The sequence below is a fragment of the Dreissena polymorpha genome, chromosome 13 (assembly GCF_020536995.1).
Source record: "Dreissena polymorpha isolate Duluth1 chromosome 13, UMN_Dpol_1.0, whole genome shotgun sequence".
Lineage (NCBI taxonomy): Eukaryota > Metazoa > Mollusca > Bivalvia > Myida > Dreissenidae > Dreissena > Dreissena polymorpha.
Window position 1 is genome coordinate 43,239,007 of NC_068367.1, and position 21,512 is coordinate 43,260,518.

General features: G+C 34.0%; 1 protein-coding gene across 1 annotated transcript in view; it reads left to right on the top strand.

Moving 5' to 3' along the window:
* Positions 1 to 21,512, top strand: part of LOC127856170 (transcription intermediary factor 1-alpha-like) — a 273,940-nt gene that overhangs the window by 90,449 nt on the left and 161,979 nt on the right. The window lies entirely within an intron of this gene.

Below are 21,512 nucleotides of genomic sequence, written 5' to 3' on the forward strand. Positions count from 1 at the left end.
ACGAAATTGTTGAAAATAAAGTTCATATATCCAACTTTTTCTTAATAGAACATCAACCATAAGTATAAACATCGATTTAAATTGAAACGATACATGCACATAATTGGGCGTTTTAACCGGTGTTACGGCTAGCCAGTGGCGAACCTTATGCCTCGGTCACACTGTCATGAATCAGAGCTACGAAGGAGCTACGATTCAATCGGTCACGAATGACTACGAAATTGTCAAAATTCGTAGGCCGCTACGATTTCAGTACGGAGCACAACGGATCTACCATCAAAATGTTGGAAAACGAACAAGAAAAGGTACGGAATGCTACTGATCGACGCGATTTAGTACGGAGCGCCGCGAATCGGTATGATCAAACTACGAATCCGCTACGGTCTGGTACTATTAAGTACATTGCTACGCGAATCAGTACGATCTTACTACGGATCCGCTACGGTCTAGTACGGGTAAGTACAAACTAGAACGGTCCGCTACGAAGAAGTGGGAATCGCGACGGACTGGTACGGACAGGTAGGAACGAACTACGATTGAACATTGCGCCCACAGCCTCTTGTATTGTCATAGACAGAATGCCTACCAAAAAGAGAACAATCAAGCGGCACCAACAGCGCGTAACAAAAATGATGTAATCAGCCGTGTCTGGGTAAGAGTCTACCTCCTCCATCCTAAACCAAGAGCCGGGTCTTCTTAAAAGCCAGGCTCTTATCTACCACCTCCTTTTTTCTCTGACCTGATAAAGTATGTAATTATTGATGTATAAATATAGATTATGCTAAGGAAAGTATGATTATTTTGGATTGTATTATGTCGGCTATTAATTTAACAATTATTAAATCACGTAAAAGTAAGAGCAATATTCAATAGGCATATAAGGAAGACACTTACCTGCAAATAAAAAAATGTATTACTAGTAACTTCAAATTCTATTTTTTATAAATACGTAATCTTTAGCTCAAAGCTTTACTAATTATATGATATTGAATCATTATTACCTCTGTACATATCGTCAAGCAGCTCGACTACGGCATCTGCATTTTGTGCCATATCAATATCCAAGTGTAACAAATTTATCGCAAACGCAATTTGCTGGCGATTCATGATTGTGAACTCAACAATGCAAGTACGGTTGCTATATAATTTCAAGGATGTATATCAGTAGCAATTTATTGTAGTGGACCGTACATGTCCGTACTGTTTCGTGCTGAAATGTAGTACATCGTACAAGATCGTGCAAATTCCTGCCTATCCGTAGTACAACGTACTAGAACCGTGGCTGTCCGTAGTATATCCGTGGAATAATCGTAGCTAATACGTAGCGTAACCGTACCGCTCCTTAGTTCTTCGTATCAATCCGTAGAAGTCCCTGGGAATCTTCGGACCTACGAAAAGGAACGGACGACTACGGTGTCTTTAAGAACTAGTACGGATCAGTACGGATTAGTACGGACTGCTACCGATACGCTACGGTCGATAAATTCGTAGCAATTGTTTGTTCAAAATTTGTCAGGAGTCGCTACGGACATCCAAAAACTACTACGACTGATCACGGATCAAGTACGGAGAGCCACGGTCCAGTAAGGATAGCTACGAACTGTGCCGAAAAGTATTTCTAGCTCGTTCGTAGCTCTGATTCGTGACAGTGTGACCGAGGCATTACTCTAAGTCCAAAATTTATCACAAAATTTATCTTCCACTATTTTAATCAAATAATCCATTGCAGGCAGGAAAATAAAACATGAATGCCAAAACGTGCCGCGTAAATCGCACACTAAACTTAAAATGTATGCATACTAGTGTCGGAAACCTGTTTAACAAAAGGAAAAGTTTTACATTTATAAGTATACACAGAAATATGGAACGTCTATAAATATATTAAGTAATTCAAATAAGTGAGGTCGCAGTGGTGTAATGAATATGGTGTCCGCCTAGCGACCGGGAAGTCACGGGTTCGATCCCCACCGTGGGGGCGTTCTTTAGATCTCCCCCAAATACACCAAGTACTGGTTCTAGGCCCAGGAAACGGACTCGAGAGCGTTTATATAAGCCTAAGGCTTTCAATGCAATCGAGCTAAAATAAATAAGTTTAAACTAATTCAAATAAATGAAAAATCTACTTAACATTGGATACAGGGTGTACAAAACATTGTAAATGCGCTTTATAATCCAAATAAACGAAATTAGCTCTACAGGTTCAATCCACTCAAGACTGAAATATGACAACATTGAATATGTCAAATGGGATAACAGCATCAACACCGAACATATAAAATTGCTGTCGTCTAATATTAAAAAACCATAACAATGTGCATATTTTACCAGAATCCATATATAAACAGAGCAAAACAATCACTTTGGGAAAGACATAAATTATGTTTCCCGAAATTAGTTTCTTCTCTTATTTTAACTGCTCATACAAAGTCAATCAGTAGCCAATGAGTACAAAAAGTGCATTTTACCTTAAAATCAGGTATACACATTTTACAAAATAATGTATTATTTCAAGTGCATACAATCATAACGCAGACACGTGTTAAGTTCCATACATTGAAGTTGATACTGTTAATTTCAAATAACCAGTATCAAGCAGTATTTACGAAATATCATGCGATTTAAAAACGAAGCTGTACCATCAATCAAATTTAATGTTGTAAACCTCTGTGTCTGAAAAATCATTTTATGCGTAGTAAACATCAACGATTAAAATGGTTAAAAACACAGGGTTTGTTAAGGTCTATCTGTAAAAAAGAATTAACGATAACAGCAGCATGCATAGCTGAACTATTAAAATCAGAAACATACGAATATATGGCCTTGTCACACGGGTCTATATCAATCTTTAATATTGCAAACATCATTTAATCGTTCACATAAGAACCTACACGATAGGATGAGGACTGTGGCATTATGCAGCGATCTGGTAAAACTGTAATACAAATATATTGTTGTATTTAAGCGACAATTGTAAGTTTAGTGAATGAATTGTTGTTGTATTAGTCGATATTTGGAGGTAGGTCATATTAATCGGAATGAACTATACATTCATCATTTTCCAGAAAGAAATATCAGATATAACAAAACAAACAAGTTGATATCAATATTATATTTTTTTTTTCAAAGCAATACAAACAACAAAATACATATTTTACAAATATATAAGGCGCAAGTGCTCATGACGTCATAATTAACAGGTCAAACGTCAAAAATCATATTCATTCTCGCTTAAAATCCAGCTTAGTGGGATTATTTTTTATTAATTCGTTTTAAATGGGGACGTAGAGATATGATAAACAGAAAACATGTTTAGTATATCAGGCTCGGTACGAATATAATAACTGCTCGGCAAGCCGAATCAAGGAAGTCACTTGTTATTTTCAATTATATTTTCAATTCCAAGTGATTAGGTAAATTTGTGAGGTCATTGAGGATGGTCTAAAAGTACGATATATGGTGTATTTGTATGACGTCATGAGATAATGATTCACACTCAAGTTTCAACATTACCAATGTTATGCAAACAATCATATGACATACAATTTAAAAAAGATGGTTGGTCTCTATAGAATATAGACCTTTCGTTCACTCTACATTATATAAACTATTCTTTGCGCGCGCCACTCATGCGACTATTTATTGCTTGTTCTCACACCGAATACAACAATATCGAAGTTTCGGACACATACCACGAGATAATCTTTCCGGGCCTTCCGAACACCTTTATAAAAGCAATTGAACATTCCCCTATAGTAGACAGAACGAATAAACAACAACACAACGAATTATATAGATTTAAAGGTGGTACTTCGTACTTCCAAAACAAAACATTGCGAAGTTAAAGCAACGCTCATCATTCACATCTAGACACTTAAAAATATGAAATGTCTTTATTTTTGAGAACACATGTAAGCAAACGACAAGTTCATGAATTTGCATACGTAGCAGTATTGTACTCGTGCATAAAACACAAAATTTGCTGCACACCATAAGAAGATAACTAGTCTTTTGTATAAGCTTACACTGTCATCTAGAAAGGAGCTTTTCTTCAAAGAGAATACACACACATTTAACATGACTGAGAAGTATACGCTGGCTGTTTAACAAAGATTGTATGTTACATTTTTGCATACACGTTGTCATTTATTACATGTTAATGGTCAGAAAAAAAGTTCTATGGATATATGAAACAATTAGCAGAAATAAAAAGAAACCATACCATAATTTAACCAAAGAAAAAATGCTTTGCTAAAGTGGTTGTTAAATAATTAAGTCGGGGAACGTGTTTGCATAGTAAGGATACAACTTAATAATAACTGTGTTCAGCCGTGTAAACCCATCAATCAATACCGACATATACAACATACGTATTTATAGAAACATATGACGAACTAACTCAAACCAGTATCAATAAAACACAATGTTTTGCAGGCACATATAATATTAAGAATTTATCAACTAAAAAAATACATACAACGCATATGCAACGGATATTTACTGAACAAGCTACACTATGTAAATGTTAATAATTTCTCGTATACATAAAATCACATTACTTCCTTCGGATTGAATTCTTGTCCGTACACCACATATTACCACTTTTTTCAGTTTTGAGGAATCAACTTCTAGAGTAAATATCACACTTTTATTCGGTTAACTATATGATTTAATGTTATACCAAAAATGTCAACGTCTTGTATTATTTCGAACTAAAAAGCTAGATTGGTATGGTGAAACTGATGATTGATTTTATAAAGTCATCAATATGTTTTAAAAGCAAAGTTGTATCAGTATATTCCCAAAATATTGTATCATTTCTTTCCTCAAAATGTATACAAAATGAAAACTTATTAAAATAAATTTTAAGTAACTCGTTGATAATATAATAAATAGTTTATGGCAACTTTAACAAATTAACGTCTTTCTTAACAAACAATACTTAACAACACATTGTCGCTCGACAGATGAAGTCAATTAAATGAAAAATGAGAATCATATATTATATTAAACAATGAACGTAATATACTGGACAGTGAGCATCACATACTTGGCAATGATCATCATATAATAGACAATAAGCATCATATAATGGACAGTGATCATCATATTTTGAACTATGAGCATCATATAACTCACGGTGATCATCATATAATGAAAAATGAATATCATGTAATTAACAGCGGGCATCATCTGATGGACAGTTGGCTTCATATAATGGACAGTGGTCATCATTTAACTGACATAAACATCATATGACGGGCGGTGAGCATCGTATAATGGAGAGTGAGCATCTAACAAGGAAAAATGAGCAACATAAAATGAAAAATGAGCATCGGATAATGAAAAAATAAGCATCATATAATGAACACAGAGGATCATATAATGGACAGTGACACTCATATAATGTGTAATGATCATCGTATAATCAACACTGAGCATCATATATTGAAAAATGAGCATCTTATGATGAAAAACGATCATCATATAATGAACAATGATCATCATATAATAAACAGTGCGCATCATCTAATGGAAAATTATCACCATATTGTAAATAATAAATAACGTATAATGCCAAAGTAATATCATATTATGTAAAATAACTTCATATAATGATGCATTAAGACATGTTATGAGAATTGTCATGTTAAGGCAGCTATGGCGTTCCATATTGTCTGGTCATGCTTTATTAACACTAAATCAGAGCGATGCTGAATGTCTGCTCGCTTTCCATATCACAGTAAATTAACGACACGCGACCTCTTACCTAACGGCCGTTAGGGTCTGTTTTAGCATGTTACACTGTGACGTACTGATAATACGCCGCACGCCTGCTCCTTGAGATCTACATAAGGAACCATCTGGAAAGGATGTTTTACTGGCTGTCCGGCTAACGAGGTAATTTAATATCTCCCGGCACTTGTGAGTTTGGTTGGTGGTAAACAAGTTTCACGTATTAATTGAAATAGTATATTACATTGGGTATTGAACAAGATACAATACATATAAATACAATTAATTTTCTAGAACAATATATAATATATTATCTAATCTAATATTAATGAATTGCATAATATATATTTAATTATCCACTTTTTCTAAAATTATGAGATACGTAATGGAAATAAAATCATATTCCTTAATTCCTGGTACAAAAAAAGGATACTTCACAATGATACAATTACATTGGGGCCCTCGTTGATAATGATGCGAACTTTTTATCAATAGATGAATTTCATACATACGAAATTGAAATGTCTTTTCTCACGTATCAAGGTGTTAAAAGGTTGTATTTAATAATTTCAAAATGCACAATATACAATTGGACCATAATACAAATTCAAAAAAAAGAAAGGCCCTTTATTCAGTCGGGGATCTTGCCCGATTGGAAAAGTTGGGTAATCCCTTTTTTACTTGCCCGATCGGGAAATATTGATTGAAAAATTGCCCAATCAGGCAATAAAACAACCATTTTTCATATACCTTGGCAAAAGTTGTCAGGGCATCGCACAACTCATCCAAGGAACAACTTAAATAACTGAATCCAATCTTTTAACAATTATCTTAAATTAGACCGTAGCGATTTAAAATAAATTTCGTTGTTCGTCAGATATTCAAGCCCTAAGTTGAGCAACTTTTAGCATCTATCAACATTTTTCGCACTTGCCTGTTTTGAACACAAACTTGCCAGGAGGAGCACGTCGTCGAGGTTACATGCCTGATTTGAATTTGAATTTCCTGTACGAGCAATAAAAGAAAAGTCAAAATATAATCAGTGCTTGACATCTAATAATCTGTTCATCAAAAAGTATATTGTGAGCACGGATAATCTTCAATCAATTCCATCACCAAGATTTAATACTTGATGGTCATAAATTGAATGCGACACATACAGGTCCGTATGTAATACGAATAGGTGTCAATCGTGGAAACACATGTCGTAGTTGGATAAACAACTTATCGTCCTGATCCACGCTACGGTTATAAACATGCATCAGGAAATAACAGGTTTATGCGGTATCCATTCAAGGATATGATATTACTGACATAGATCATATAGCCCGTTATCATACTTTCCAAACATGATATTTAAATAAACGTCGGAAGGTCATTATATTGTCAAACAGTATATTCAAAGTACACATGTAGAAATGAACATATTATAAGTCGATAACAAACTAATGTGATAAACGCAGATACACCTAGAGTGACTAAAATAATGACGGAACAATTAATATGTCATGTCAGGTCCTTGAAAGAAGCGGAGTACTTACTTTAACTAGTTTGGGCAATATGGGCAACTGAATTCCCCCATCAATTATTGCACGATTGAATTCTATGTCCTATTCGGTTTGTGAAGTACATCACTTAGATATATATAAACGAAACCTTCATTCAGTCATTGAAATTGTGAACTACAGTGTCAAATTTATCATGGTCAATCTCAAATTAATGTTTTATCCTTTTTGCGAAAACCAAAAAGATGCATTTGTACACGGTTATACTTTTCTTCTTGGAACGTATTTTTTCTCGGAACGTAAGCATAATACCAGATGAGTAAAATCATGATATAAAAAGTTTAATTAAAACATAAACGTGTTTGTTTAATAACGTGAGTTCAAAAAAACAAAACTTAAAATCAGCAACAACTTGTTTTGTTCCATTGGCATTGTTTAGGATGCTTATAAAACGAGAAAACCACCATTATCAAGATAACATGAAAATAAGTATTTGCATTTAAATCACGGCTGTGGCAAGCATATTGTTAGACGTCTGCTTTAACAAGGAATCAAACGATAATCTTTAATAGACGCCTAATACTCGTAAATGCGACATAAACATATTCATTCAAATGTAATTCGAATTGGCTTGTGCTATGCGAGTTGTTATATGTATTGCATACATATACATATCAAGGCCCTTAGCAAAGGCAAACACCACAAATCATTATGCCGGAAAATTGTTTCTTACTTTGAAATGAATATGCACAAATAAACATGATATGATACAAACAAGAGGGTCAAGGTGACGGGCCTCTCACCTGAGAATCGACAACACTTAACTGTTTTCAGAAGAGTCTGTGATCGTTGTATTATAAATGTCACCCGGTTTTTACCCAGAATGTTTGAATTTACCTTCGATATCATTAGAACAAATTGTTTGGTTGAGTTGTATGTCTATCTCGAATTGGATAAACATATGACATATAGATTGTGTACAACGTTTTTCTAAAAATGTAAAAATGCCCCGTACCCGTACCGGTATGTTTTTTCAATGGAACGTGATCATTTTTTAAACAACAAAAATATTTTAGATATATTAGAACAAATATTCTGAAACAGATTCATTAAGACCAACATGGTGGTTCTAGTGTTCAAAAGTTTTACGGTAGCTGTAGATGTATAAACAGCAATGCGATAACATCGCAACCTTTGAGGCCATGTTTTTCAACTGACTGGAACAGTTTTCCATATCGACCGAGAAAACATTATAACAAATGTTTTGAACAAGTTTCATGAAGATTGAACACAAAGGTGACTTTCAGAATGTTCACAACGTTTCATTATAGTCATGTGATGGAAATTGCTCTGCCAACAGGCGGTCCTGTTTTCCAATTTGCCGGAACCATTTTTGAACTGAGCCAAGACGCACGAGAACAATGTTCTGGGTATCTCTCATGAAGATTGGACATCATGATTGTTTATGGATTTACTGTGGCAATATAACGAAAACACAACCGTTCCCTGATGGCTATGATTTTGAAAGACTGGTAACGTTTTCGAAATATCATAACACATGATCTGAGCACATTACATGACGATCGGACAAAAATTATGACTGCTCGACCCTTCACGTGTTGCTTTCAATTTGACCAACCCACGTGACCCAAAAGTGAGCAATAAATATGGCCTATAGTGTCCACACGGTAAATGTTTACGACGAACAACGAACCAAAGTTGATCACAAACGTTCAAAATTAAAGATGTTTTGCTCATGCTGCACTGATCAAACGCAATGTTCGTTTGCCAATTTCAATTTAAATAGTGGTTTGTCTTTTGTAACAATATTTGGTACATTAAGACCAAAATGACACTTGATCGTTTCAAACAAATATCTGCAATACATCTTTGGACCACTGAAAGTCGTTTTTGTTTTGACAATCAAAATAAATTCAATCAATATGGAAATCATTTAGTAAACATTTCGGGGTAAACGATTAAAGTCAAGCAAATGTTCATGATGTTAATAATGCCATACACGGCAAACAGATACAACGCTGTTGCGCCATATTTTTTTGCTAATCATATTGATTTAATGCGGGAAATGTAAGCGCACAACACATTTCACGAATGTTGAACACATGTTTAAAGTATTATTCCAGATGCATGTCTGCACAATTTATATAAATTTTGCAACACAGCTTCGGTCAACGGTTGACCGACAGCGTTTGCCGACTGACAAGAATAGCTTACTCATGAGAAAGCTGTGCTCAGGTGAGCTTACATTATTCATTTAAAACAAATTGGTAAGGCGATCTTATTTAAAACCAAGTTTAAAAAGCAAGACAAAAACAAACACGCGATAACAATTGATTCGCGAAGATGAATTGATCCGTTTAATATTTCTTTTACTAGAGATAAGCGTCTGATTGCAGTTAAACTTCTCGTTCTCAATGAAGCAGACGACTTAAAATATTCAAACCGCAGACAAAAACAATGACGACGAGATAACAGTGGACAAATAGGTGCTGGCGACTTGACGTACCGGTAATTGAAACAATAAATATCTTTAAAAAAGATATACGGCGTTGATTGTGGTCGATGTTTATGAACGATCAAAAGTTATCTCTATGAGATAAAAAGTAGCGGATGCCTTTTTTCTGCGCAGTTCTTAGCTACATCACAAGCAAATCAATTACGGGGTGTTGCGCCAGATTTCGTGGCTTATTTTGCTTTATGTGATATTATTACTCAGATATCTATATTTACAGAATAGAAAAAACACAAGAAACATGAAAATAAACGAGTGCATATAGGTCAGCCGGCAATACTCGAATCTTAATTTAATTGCATAATTATAGTATAGTGAATTATTGTGCTCATGCTTAATAAACTGGTCTAAATGGATAAATATTTCTAATTGATTTTATCAAAATTGGTCCTTATCATGCAAATGTTGAAAACATATTTAAAAATCGATGATTGACATACCACAATAATATCGCCGAATATCTTTATTTAGTATCTTTCTGATCAAAACAGACTTCAAGTGCACAAAGTTTACGAGACGGCGTTTATATAAAGATTTCTGCAACTGACCGCAAACTGACCTTGATACCTTGCGGATTTGAATGCAATGCATTAAAGTTAGGTAACAATTCTGCTGCTGAAACGACGGCTTGTTTACGCCAACTGTACACGACCAAGGCAACAGTTGTGCCTAAAATATTGATATATCGACAAAGCGACTAAACGAACTATTTACTCCATCAGACAAAAATAGCATAGATTCCAATTTTTTCCTTCAATGAAAAGATCGCAACCCCTTCTGCGAACTCCGGTGATGAACTGTATATAAACTCTGACTTTCACACACTGGCCGCGAATTGACCCGAAACCTCGCGGGTTGAAATGCAATGCAAGTAAGTACTAAATATGAGAATATAGCCTTTAGTATAAACGCTTTTGCGCTGGTAATTCTCTGAAAATAAAAGGTGAACGCACAAACTGTATTTATGTCGAACATTGATTGTAAAACTGTTCTATCTATTGAGCCTTTTCATTAGAGATAAAATTGTTGCATGCAGTAAAACAGTGTTACAAAGACGCGGATATGTTTCCAATGTTCTGGTGTTAAACTCAAATCAGCCAATGGAATAAATGAAGTGTATTCATTCGTACCTAGCCGCGGGAAATTTTATTTGAATATTATTGGACACTTACAAAGGTCAAGTCAGGGTGAAAAGCTGGCTTAATACAGCTTACGCCGAAAAATCACCTTTGAAATAAAAAAGGTGTTTACTGTATTTAAATTGCATTTTTTTTAATAATATATCAGAGTTTTTGCCACACAGGATTGACGACTGGATTGGCATAAATTGGGGTCTAGGTCTAGGCAAATTGTTATGTCTGAATGAATACATTATACTATGATATAAAATTTCATATATCCATATAGTGCATGTCGTGGCCTTAAATGCATCTACACATTATACCTCACACTAAGCATACTGATTGTTTTACTATCTGTTCAATCGTGGGTACTTTCAGTGCTTCATAGCAAGGTGTTGCAAACAGAGTTTTGGTAGTTCAATATAGCTATGAAAACAGATCATGAAATAGGGCGGATTTCCCTGATTGTCATCAAATAAGTTATTTTCCAAAGGAGGCATTCGTGGAATCCAAATCTTGTTCTTGTTAGCACGCACGAAACGCAAACGAATTCTATATTTGTACCAGAAGACACCAAATGCATTTATTTTCATCGTTGTATTTGTTATCTTTGCGAAGTATTTGTCACGTGCTTGAAAGAGTAATTGTTGTTATTCGGTCACGAGTTCTAAGTGATTGTACAATTTTAAGAGATGTAAGTATCTTCACGAAAATCGATCCAATATAAGAATATAGACATTAACAGGTCGTTCATATTTAAATAGACATTCAAGTAAATCGTTAAATGTGCCGCATAATACTTAAATCGTTCAACTTTGAGTTCGACAATTAGAAAATCAACGGCGCTTTAAGACAATCGCGACGGTGAAATGTTACATTATTATTTTAAGATTGAATTCATTTGTTCAATGTGATTCTTTGATGTTTTCTGTCATGCCTGATCACTATACACCAATCCACATGGAAAACAGAGCGCATGCTATTGCTCGTTTATTGAATTAAAATTCAAAACGGGCAAGTTATAAAATAATATAACCTCGACGACTTGCTCCTTCTGGCAAGTTTGTGTTCAAAACAGGCAAGTGCGAAAAATGTTGATAGATGCTAAAAGTTACTCAACTTTGGGCTTGAATATCTGACGAACAACGAAATTTTTACGCTACGGCCAAATTTAAGATAATTGTTTAAAGATTGGATTCGGTTATATAAGTCGTTCCTTGGATGAGTTGTGTGATGCCCGGACACGTTTTGCCAAGGTGTATGAAAAATGGTTGTTTTCTTGCCTGATTGGGCAATTTTTCAATCAATATTTCCCGATCGGGCAAGTAAAAAGGGGATTCCCCAACTTTCCCAATCGGGCAAGATCCCCGACTGTTATTACTCCAGGTTTTAAGATAATCTTAATTCCAGTATTTAGGTCCAAACGAATGTATGGTGTGTTTGATTTGCAATAATTTGAAGTAGCATGGATTGCCCTCTTTTTTATCAAATGTCGACTAGTAAATAAGCACATTGCTTGCTCTCAAATGTTTACATTATATACACGTGCTTGTGCTGTCATGATGTAATGTAATGTTATGTAAAAATAAAATATATCGACAGAAAAAAAATACTGTATTGCTCAATACTTTGAACTGAAATAGTGTATACATATCAATGTTTTACTTAATTCTATTTGAAAGTAATAATATAAAATTAAGCCCGACCTACCTATACCCTAGTGTTATGGCCTGAAACAAGGGACTTTCTGTCTGTCAATATTCAGGTGATGGTCATAGTACGGGAATCAGCTATAAAGTCAGCAATGTTTATGGAAATGAGCCAGGTTCAAAATGAAATTAAATACATATTATTTGTTCAATTTTAAGATAAATAGAGAACGGATAACCACCCATCGTTTTTTATGTATGAGGCTCGACACGAATTAAGTATTTTTTTCTGAGCGTCATCTCGTTTTTTGCAACACGATGGGCTTGTGAACCGGTACATCTTAGGATCTTACTATATCAATGTTAGAGTATTGTCAATACAAGAATCTTTACCATAAATCACTTAGACTTATATGTAGCTAAGCGCTTCTGACACGAATAATTGACCAGCTTTGCAGATTTCTCACTCGTGTATCGACGCACATTTCATATGTATAATACATAATAATTATCGCCACCTCACATCTTGATGAAATAATTCATGTACGTGTTTGTGTATATTTATGTTGCAATATCAAGTATTTCCGTCTGACCGTGTCTGATGTCGAAAAAAGCGGATAATTTTGATCATATTGCTAAGGAATAAATTAATACAAATATAAAATAGAGCATATACGCCAAACAATGTACACTTGCATCTAATTGTTTCCCGTTTGCATTCTATTAAAAGTCTTAGTGTGTCTTTGCATGTCTTTTTGTGTCTTGGTATGTCTTTGCGTGTCTTTGCATGTCTTTGTCTGTCTTTGCATGCCTTTGCCTGTCTTTTGCAGTGTTTAGTAGGACCGCAAAAATGGGATTGAAGGTGTGATATGTTCATACTGATATTTTGTTTCTTAGAGATCCTGGGTATTTAAGGGTGATGAGTGATAATGCATATTAAATAAAACTGTAACACAACGGCTTTAAATTTCCTTAATTGCCAGATACGTGACTTTGTATTATACCAGAACAAGATCTGCAAAACGTAAATCATAGCTCTATTCGATTTCCATAGTATAGAGCATGTACTTAGAAAGTTTGATTTGAGTCATTTAATTTTAATAAAACAAGCTGTATAAATAGCGATGTATGTATATGAATAAATACGAACGTGTACATACATCCCCATGTATATGAATAAATAAGAACGTATACATACATCCCTATGTATATGAATAAATATTAACGTATACATACATCCCTATTTATATGAATAAATAAGAACGTATACATACATCCACATGTATATGAATAAATACGAGTGTATAGATACATCTCCATGTATACGAATAAATAAGAACGTATATATTCATCCCCATGTATATGAATGAATACGAACGTATACATGCATCCCATGTATATGAATAAATATGAACGTATACATACACCCCATGTATATGAATAAATAAGAACGTATACATACATCCCCATGTATATGAATAAATAAGAACGTATAAATACATCCCTATGTATATGAATAAATAAGAACGTATACATACATCCCCATGTATATGAATAAATATGAACGTATACATGCACCCCATGTATATGAATAAATACGAACGTGTACATACACCCCCATGTATATGAATAAATACGGACGTATACATACATCCCCATGTATATGAATAAATAAGAACGTATACATACATCCCTATGTATATGAATAAATACGAACGTATACATACATCCCCATGTATATGAATAAATACGGACGTATACATACATCCCTATGCATATGAATAAATAAAAACGTATAAATACTTCCCTACGTATATGAATAAATACGAACGTATACATACATCCCCATGTGTATGAATAAATATGAACGTATACATACATACAATGCATATGAATAAATACGAAAGTATACATACATCCCATGTATATGAATAAATACGAACGTATACATACATCCCCATGACAGATATTTTTCGCCGTTTGATTCCCTGTTTCACTTGTGTTTAATTTTGTTAATGCCGCTCACTTTCTAGCCATATCAGCAAGACAGTTGTGGGCGTTTATTTCGTATTAATATTCGCTCTATATCTCGACTTTACTCGTTGCGAAATTTCTTAGCGCGATGAAAAAAAGTAATAAAGGTAATAAAACGTCAAAAAAGACCTGCCTCGGCATGGACGTCGCCTTATTGACTATCACACAATTACCCCTCTGAAATATAGATATGTGACAGTGTTTGCCATTTTAGAAATGGTACTTACAGAAACAGTCAGCTGTACGTACACTTGGTCTAATTCAAGGAAGACAGAGAGCAGGTGTCGCACTTGAAAAATGTAACCCATTTATGCCTAGTGGACTCTCCCATCCTTGTAAATTGGATCAATTTATTTCCAAAATTAGGGATGTCTAGTATACTCATCTCTATATTTAGATTATTTCTTATAGAAATTACTTTAAGCAAACAGCGCAGACCCTGATGAGACGCCGCATCATGCGGCGTCTTCTCTGGGTCTACGCTGTTTGCCAATGCCTTTTTTCTAGACGCTAGGCATAAATGGGTTAAATAGTCTTATACTTCAGTCGTTGTTTAGAACAAACACATACACTCTATATAGGTGAGGCATTTTATTTATAAATTGGTTAAAATTTACAATACTAACACCACACCACGTCAATCGAAAATACTACATTGACAAAAACACCAAGTTAAACACAATATCTAAAAAATATAAATGAGAGGCTAAAAAGGCTAAATATATGAGGAATATATTGAACGGAAGGAGAAAATTACACATTTAAAATATTTTACGAGTATATTCTTTAATTCATTAAATAAAAAATAAAAAACAGAAAAAAACAACGACAATAAACAATTCGACGCATGAGTTAAAGTATTAAAGATGAAATTGAACTACATACCACATGATATAACGCGCCATAATATACATGAGAACTTTGTGAATTGAATCATAGAGCTTTTTGATGACATGACATAAGTCAGTTTATATAAAAGTGAGTGGTTAAAGACGTTATTTGGAGTGTAAAAATTGCCTATAACATCTTCAGCCTAATCTCAGTAGGTGGTATACACATATAATATGCAAATGCATTCAATAGAAAACAAAATAGTTAAATTACATTGACATACAAATCGCCCCATTGGTACAAAAATGTACCATATGACATTTTGGTCAAAAATGATTTTAGTATATTTCATTATGACTTTGTGTGATCTACATTCTGTAAAAATATCTAAGCTGTAGCTTGTAAGGTTCCAAACATAGGACAATGTTAAAAGGTACCAAGTGAAAATTGCAACATTTATTTGTGCAAAAAGGTGCCATATGGCACATGGTACATTGTTGCACCAACGGTGTGTGGGAATAAATAAATATCAGTGAAAAAAATAACCACATGACACATGGTACTTTTTGCAAACATGAAATGAATGTGTCCACAGTTTTTTTTAAATATAAATGTGTTGAGTTGGTACCTTTTAGCACAACTATGAATGAACTAGCCAGACGCAGGTAACAATCAATTGGTTTATGTTGTACATTTTGCCTCAGCAATGAATACACTTTCCAGACACTAATAACACTATCAAACTATCATGTTACCCTAAAGTGTCTTGTAATTAGCGGATGATAATTATCAGGGTGAAGTTTTTGCACCTTCATTTGGTGATTATTAGAGTGAAGAGAGCAGACAAATACTTAGATCTTATACATATGACTTTGTATATGTTATTCATAGAAGAGGATGGAAAAAAAACTGTAAGTATATTGTTATTGCCAAATTAAATTCATATGCCAGTTAGTTATGAAAACAATGAAAACTTAATAATTAATATTATACTTGCATCCTTTTTGAAAGAGTTGATTTCTTTATTATAAAACTATCATAGATGGTAGTACTTGTAATTTATTTATTGGAGCAGTCACTAGAAGAATATACTTTAAATGTGCTAACGATTCAAAAGGTAGCTTGTAATTTGACAGTTTTTACAGAAATAAGTTTTAATTTTATTTAAACAGTATAATCATTATATTCACTATATGGTGGTATTTGCTTAACAGAAAGAAGACGAGGTTTGGTCCGATGAAGAAGTTTATCATACATTTACAAAAAAAAACCTGTTTGGACCTATTAGCAACGCAAACAAAAGGCAATGATTCCGACACTACAGATTCTGAAGATATTCCATTAGCTGATCCTGGAAGAAAAAATAATCAACCAGTTAAAAGGAAACTTATCGTAAGTAATAGTGAATCAGATTATGATGATAGTGCTGATGATGAAAATTATGATCCTAACAAAGATGAGATCAATTCAACTGATTTAGAATTCAATGTTAAGAAGCTGAAGACAAAAAAGAGACTCGTGCACATGAATAAGCAAAGATAAACTTTATGGGAAAAGAAAACCAAGAAATTTAACATTCGAAAGGAAAATAACATAAAGAGAATAAGTCATTTTCTTCTCATATCTCACAGCCATATGTAACTATACCAATGAAATACAATCATGTCATGGACTTTGACGTTGTGAAGAAAAATTGTACAAACCTGAAAACATCAGTCACTGGACAAAGAATAAACTGGCTTAAGGTCAAGTGTATACAAGTGCGAAGGGACAATCAAAGAGCAGTATTTGTGAACTACAGCTTTGACGACAACCAATTTTAAGAATTTCAAGTACAGAAAACAACAAGAAAACAGAAAGGCATTCATAACACTTGGCTAACTTGTGAGTCAGATATAAAGCGTTGTTACGCCACAAAACTGCTAATATCGATTCAAAAGGAAAATGACCTTGTTAATGTATGATCAAAAGAAATCATTCCTGAGGTGTTTCATTCTTATAACGAGTCCTTACAGACGAGCAGCTCGGAAAAAGAGTTTGTACCTATATATGGAGTCGGATGAGGAAGATACTGATATCGAGTGAAGAATGTTGACAATGTTGATATTATGGGTTCTCTGCATTTATGTCAAAAACTGACATTTGCAAGATTAACTTTAAAGAATACTATTGTTTTTTAACCTTAACAATACTTAAATTGTTTACCTTTACAGATATGTCACATCTTTATAAACGTTTTTACTTAACTGTTGTTAAAAAAAGTATAATCATCATTTTCTCTTTCCACTTTTGTGTGGTGCAAAAAGGTACCATATGGCATATGGTACCTTATTGTGCCATTTTAGAATACAACATACATATATAGTTCGTGCAAAAAGGACCCAAGTGTGCATATGGTGCCTTTTTGCATGTTGTTTACCTTAATATTGAATTATGAAAAAAGGAACCATACGACATAATTGATCAATTATCGCTTATTGATAACTGGAACATGTTCAATTTTTGCAAGCATGAAGGCTGTATTTAAATCTTATCATGTGCACAATTACAGTCCGGAGTTGTCTACATGTATAGTTAATTTGATATAGACTTTCAAATCTGTTTCTCAAAACTATGAAAATGTCACTTGATACCTTTCTGCACCAATGGGGCGAAATGGATTGTGAGATTTTCTCATTATTTTAACAAAGGTATGGTATAACATGATATTTCATTCTATTTTAAGTGAGAGATTCCATCAGTTTGCGCGAATAGCTGTAATGCACATTAGCCAAAATATGTCAATTATGTAGCGAACCCGCATTGCGAGATTTTAGCGCAGCCGCAATGTCAATGCGAACCGTTCAGGCATAAAGTGGAGACCGTTAAAAGTTTAACCCGTTAATGCCTAGCGTCTAGAAAAAGGCCTTGGCAAACAGCGAAGACCCAGGTGAGACGATGCACATGATGCGGCGTCTCATCAAGGTCTGCGCTGTTTGCGTAAAGGAATTTCTGTAAGACATAATTCTAAATATAGAAATAAATATACTAGACATCCCTAATTTTGGAAATAAATTGATCCAATCTAGAAGGACGAGAGAGTCAACTAGGCATAAATGAGTTAAAACATACGTTACGCCTCTTTTTTCTCGGTTAGTCGCCAAATTGTTAAATATATCTATTGTCTTAACAAAAGAAATGAGCAAGACTAAAACATATGAAAAAAAATCAGTAAAGTTTTTTAGGCAAGGGATGATTATCTTAACCGGGACAAACATTTTGACGTTGAAAACTCTTAACTCTTGCGGTTTGTATTCACCGGACTAAAATACGGCGAAACGAATTTTCCTTTATATGAACAACCATATTTTAACAACAGCTGGCACAATGGTTATAAAAAATCCAACGAGCCATATAAGAACTGCACATGCAACAACTACATTAAGTGCACAAAAACGAGAGCGTCAGCAATAATACGGTGCAATAAGTACACGAAAAAAAATGGTATGTTATTCCTGAAGTACACGTTTTAACCTCATTCGGAACATTTAACCCATTTATGCCAAGCGTCTAGAAAAAATGCCTTGGCAAACAGCGTAGACCCAGATGAGACGCCGCATGATGCGGCGTCTCATCAGGGTCTGCGCTGTTTGCTTTGAGGGATTTCTGTAAGAAATATTATAAATATAGAAATTAATATACTAGCCATCCCTAATTTTGGTAATAAATTGATCCAATTTAGAAGGATGGGAGAGCTCACTAGGCATAAAAGGGTTAATGAGACTGTAAACAAATAAGTCTTAAGCACACAATCTCCCACGCAAATTTAAACTTGCCTTCTTAACAAATGAGTTCAAAATGTAAGCCATAGCTATATGATAAAGCTTATTATTAATTTCAAAGTAAGAAATACTTTCTTGAATTTACATCACATCAAAATAATACAATTAATATAATCCAAAACATATCAAACTGATAATAAATAATAGGATTAGATTCCATATCAATAAGCTCGTTACTAACACAAACATTAAAGGGCCTTTACACATTTTGGTAAATCGACAACAAGAAAAAAAATTTTTCAGATTCTCAAATATTCGTTTTAGTTATTATATTTGTGAGGAAAAAGTAATACTGAACATTTCCCATGCTCTAAAATATCCATTATATGCATCTTTTTGCGATTTGAAAACCTGAAAATTATAAAGCGTTGCACGCGACACGATTGAATAATTTGGAAAGTTCTGTTGTTGTCGTTATATTTTGTGGATTGCTTATATAAAGTACAAAATACATCTCTTCATAGCATGAGCATGGATGGCCGAGTGGTCAAAGCGGAAGACTTTTACTCCAGGACTCCAGGGGTCATTGGTTCGAGCCCAGTTGAGCGTTACTTATTTTCTTTTTTTAATTGTATTCTTGTTTTTTTTTACTGGAGATTTTTAGGTCCAATGTTTAAATTTATTTAAAGCATTTAATGACAAACTTCAATACATGCCAAAATCTGTGAAAAGGCCCCTTTAAAATAATAATAATTATTATTAAAGCAAATTAAACATTGTTAAACCGTCGCTGAGGGTCGCCTTACAATTTCTTCCGATTTTTACACACCACGTGGAGCTTATTCGAATACATTAATGTGAGAAAAAAAAATTAATAAACTTGATAAATAAATGTACATTGAGTTCAATTTATACACAACCTACGCCGTTTTCGCCATTCATTAAGAGGGCCGATACTACGGAAAGACATGCTGTATAAAATCTACATGTTTTAAAATTTGCGTTTCTTTTTTTGGTAAAAGAAATATATGGCAATTGAAATTCGTTTACTGGCATTTGGTAGCAGCAAAAACCTATAAAATACATTTGATAGGTCTTTGGTAGCAGTGGATGCTTTTTCATTTTATTACATGAAAAACTTCAATAGAACTAAAGTTTAAAGTGACATTATGGGCATCTAACAGTTTAAAGGTGTCTATCGCAAACGTTGTTAATTTTTGGTGTTTTCGCTTCATGTGTACACACTTATATTTGTTAATGCAGCATCAACATACTAAAACAATATCCCGGAAAGAAAAAAACAAGAAATATCTTTTAAAAAGATATACGGCGTTGATTGTGGTTTGAGTTTGTGAAAGGTAAAGAGTTCAAAAAATGAGACCAAGGATAGCGAATGTCTTTTTCTGTGCAGTTCTTAGCTGGATCACACGCAATACGGGATGTTACGCGGAGTTTTCGCGGCTTGTTTTACATAATTACATATTGCTGGTCATAAACCTATAGATACAAAACAGAAAACCAAATGAAGAATGGAAGTGAAATTTAAACATATGAGTCAACCGGCCACACGCGAAGTATCCGTACATATTTTAAATATTTATACGCGCGTTCTTCGAACAAACCTGTTTTAGTGGTTTGTCGGGCATTGCTTTTTGATTTGATTATTAACAGTATCGAGAATCATCGCGCTCATGCTGAATACATTAGGCAATATGGTGGAATAATTCTTGTTAAATTAATTAAAAATAATATTTATCATTGTATTGTTGAAAACACATTAAGAATCTATTATTGACATACCATAATTATATCGCTGAATATCTTCATTTAACATCTTTTGTGGTCTAAAGAAAATCTCAGTGCACCTAGTTCACGGATAGGGTCTATATTATATAACAAACTGGCCACGAACTCAGGTCAGCACATAAGCGTCTTCGGACGCAGCGATGACCTGTAAATAAACCCTGATAACTCGCGGGTTGAAATTCAATGCATTAAAGTGAGGCCACGCTTCCACTGCTTTTTATACTTTTACATGTTAACATGTTGATAGGAATATGAAAGTCAGTACTAAAATGAGAACATAGCCTTTAAGTAAAAACGCTGTTGCCTCTGAAAATAAAAGGTGGACGCACAAACTGTATTGATGTCGAGATTGAGTGTAAAATTGTTCTATCTATTAAGCCTTTTCATTAGAGATAAAATTGTTTCATGCTGAACACGCAGTAAAACAGTGTTACAAAGACGCGGACATGTTTCCAATGTGCTGATGGTATGCTCATATCAGCCTATGGGATAACTGAAGTGTATTCATTCTGAACTAGCCGCGGGAAATTTTATTTGAA